Raw genomic sequence first — 3,655 nt, 5'->3', positions numbered from 1 at the left:
TGTGACAGGACGGGGACCTAGGAGCGGCCGTGATCTCTCCCAGCACCCCCTACCGTGCCAAGTTGGTATAAATGCACCCTTGTTTTCGCCCGCCACATCTTTGATGGTATGAGTATTAAGGAAGGCTGCCTTTTGTCCTCCTTGGCACGGTACCCCTGAAGTACTCCGGCTTGTGTCCCGTCTACGATGATTCTGTGCACTCCCGCCTCAAGGGCTACGCATGGCTCCTACCACCCCTAATACCACGCCCCAAGCCTGGGCATCTCAGATGTCCCAGACATTGTTTAGTCAAGTACTGTTGCCCGCGCCCTCGCAGGCACCCTCTGGGCTTGTCTTCTATTCGTGGCCCGCCCCAGGGCCCTTCTCTGCGCCCTCGCCCACACTGGGGCCTATCTTGTCTATGCGCCCTTTCTGGCCTTCCAATCTGTGTGCCCCCCCCCAGGGCTTCTCCCACACCCCTGCCCGCACTGGGGCCTAGCCTCGCAATTCCTCACAATTGAGGCTCAGGTAGCCATAGCTGTGCCTGGCCCCCAGACCCCCTTCTGGGGTCCTCTGCCCAATGGGGCTTCCCACAATCGGGGCTCAGGTGGCCATAGCCGTGCCTGGCCCTCAATCCCCTCCTTGGGCCTTAACCTAAGCACCCTCTGGGGTTTACAATTCCTGAGGCTCAGGCAGCCTCAGCCTTACCTGGCCCCAACTCACTATGCCCTCTCTCAGGGCTGGGGTCAATACCCCCTTAATGCTGTGCCCTCTCTGGCACCAGGGTCTCCACACCACTGTGGAGCCCCATGAGGCCTCCTCCAACCCCTTATAGCCTCACCCAGTCCTCCAGTGTAACAACACAACAGAATACAATAATGTGAGCCAACCTGCTCCAAACTCAAAGATAAACCTCGTGGCTAAAACATAAACTCTAAGCCATCGGGTAGTTTCTCTTCCCAAAAATCTCTACCAGGGCTTCCTCCACCTGGTCTCCTCCCAACAGAAGCTGCTCAGGCCATCAGGCTTCTCTCCTCTGCCCACTTCAACAGAGCTTCTACTTCCTCAGCTGCCAGAAGGGAACTGACTGCTTGGCCTCAGCCTGGGCTGTTTATATAGGCCAGGTCCTGCCCCCTTCTGGTCAACTGACCAACTGCGGTTGCCCTGGCAACCAGCACTTGTCCTTCTTTCTAGGTGCAGGGCACCTCAATGCCCTGCAACACTGCTATTAAATCCTGCCTCTGTCTTCTCATCTGTAGACAAAAAAAGCCCAGTTCCCTCAGCCTGTCCTCATAAGTCATGTGCCTCAGCCTCCCCACCATTTTTGTTGCCCCCCGCTAGACTGTCTCCAATTTGTCCACATCCTTTCTGTAGTAGCCCAAAACTGAATACAGTACTATAGATGTGGCTTCACTATTGTGGAATAGAGGAGAATAATCACTTTCCTTGACCTACTGGCAACACACCTATCAATGCAGCCCAGTATGCTGTTAGGCTTCTTAGCAACAAGGGCACACTGCTAGCCCATATTCAGGTTATTGCCCACTATAACCTCCAGGTCCTTTGCTGCGGAGCTGCTGCTCAGCCAGTCAGCCCCCAGCCTGTACTGGTGCATGGGATTGTTCTGTTCTAAATGTAGGACTTTGCACTTGTCCTTGTTGAACCACATGAGATTTCTTTTGGCCCAATTTGTTTAGGTCATTCTGAATCAGGGCGCGCAATTCTTTCGGGTGGAGGGCCGCTTATCCAGTTTTGGCAAGCTGTTGAGGGCCTCATGGTCTTGCTCCCTGGTCACCATCTTGGAAGCAATGTCCCAATGTCTTGGGATCAATGTCTCAGGGCCAGTGCCAGTGGGGCCCAGAGCAGGGCGCAGGCTAGCAGGGGTCTGTAGAGCTGGGTTGGCTGCACCAGCAGGGAGAGGGGAGGAGCTGGCCTGGCTCCATAGAATCCCTGCCACCTGTGACCCCTGTACTCCTGCCGCCCTGCTCTTGGCTGCGCTGGCCCTGGGACACCAGTGTGGGCCCCATACACCTGCTCACTACCAGTGCCCCCCCAGCCCCTCAGTACAGTCAGGGGGCAGCATACAGCCCCAACCCCCTGCTCCAAGGCACAGAATGAGCTGGTGCTGAGTGCGGAGAAAAGCGGCCCCTCCCCTGCCCCATGCCCAGTACCCCGCGCTGTAGCCACTCGCAGCCCGTGTGGGGTTGCCTGTGCCTACTCAGGATAGCCCTGCGTGGACTGCGAGTGGCTGCAGCATGTGGCACCAGCCATGGGGCAAGGGACGGGCCTCTTTTCCCCGTGCTCCTTCCCTGCCTTCCCCACCCACCCTTACCTGTGGTTCCAGCGTGGGGCAGTCGCATGGTCCCAGGCCAGAAGCCCCTGCTGGACCTTCCAGTTGGGGGAGCAGGGCCACGCAGGCCCTGCTGTTGCAGGAGCCTGCTGGGCTTCCCCTGGGTCCTACTGCCCCTGGTTTCTGTCATTTTTGACAGGAACCAAAGACAGATAAATATTAACTTTCTAAATGTTTTAGGGGCCCCGCGGGCCAGATAGAATGGCCTCGTGGGCTGGATCCAGCCTGCAAGATGTATTTTGCCTACCCCTGCTCTGACTTCTAGCCCTACCCTACAGCCCTACCCTCCAGCCCTACTACTTCCCCCAATTTGGTGTCATCTGCAAACTTGCTGAGGGTGCACTCTATGCCATTTTCCAGGTTGTTGATGAAAAATTGGACAAAACAAGCCCCAGGACCAACCCCTGGGGCACTCCACTTGACACTGACTGCCATCAAGCCATTGATTACTACTCTCTGAGCGCGATGCTCCCACCAGTTTTCTTTCCACTTTACAGCGCATTCATCCAGCCTATGCTTCCTTAGGTTGCCTGCGAGAATGTTGTAGGAGACCATATCAAAAGTCCTGCTAAAATCAAGGTACACTACATCCACTGGTCTCCCCGCACCCACAAAGCCAGTCACCTCATCATAGAAGGCAATCAGGTTGGTCAGGCATGACTTGCTCCTGGTGAATCCATGCTGACTGTTCCTGATCGCCTTTTTCTCCTTTAAGTTTGTAGAAATGGATCCCTTGAGGATCTGTGCCATAATTTTTCCAGGGACTGAGGTGAAGCTGACTGATCTATAGTTCCCTGGATCTTCCTTTTCCCCTTTCTTAAATATGGGCACTATGTTTGCCCTTTTCCGGTCATTCTCTCCTGATCGCCATGAGTTTTCAAAGATGATGGCCAATGGCTCTGCAATCACATCAGCCAACTCCTTCAGCACCCTCAGGTGCATCCCATTCAGCCCATGGACTTGTACATGTCCAGCTTTTCTGAATAGACCACAAACTCTTCTTTCACCACTGACGGCTACTCACCTCTTCCCACTGTGTTGCCAGGTTCAGTAGTTTGGGAGTTGACCTTGCCTGTGAAGACTGCGGCAAACAAGGCATTGAGCACGTCAGTCTTTTCTGCTTCCTCTGTCACAAGGTTACCTCCCTCATTCATTAAGGGACCCACACTTTCCCCGATCCTCCTCTTGCTACTGACATACTTGTAAAAACCCTTCCTGTTACTCTTCACATCCCTTGCTAGCTGCAACTCCAATTGCGCTTTGGGCTTCCCAGCTTCATCCCTGTATGCCTGAGCAATGCTCTTATATTCTTCCCTAGTTGTTTGT

This window comes from Gavialis gangeticus, unplaced genomic scaffold (assembly GCF_001723915.1).
Source record: "Gavialis gangeticus isolate Ggan-Ray unplaced genomic scaffold, GavGan_comp1, whole genome shotgun sequence".
Lineage (NCBI taxonomy): Eukaryota > Metazoa > Chordata > Crocodylia > Gavialidae > Gavialis > Gavialis gangeticus.
This window is presented reverse-complemented; position numbering follows the sequence as displayed.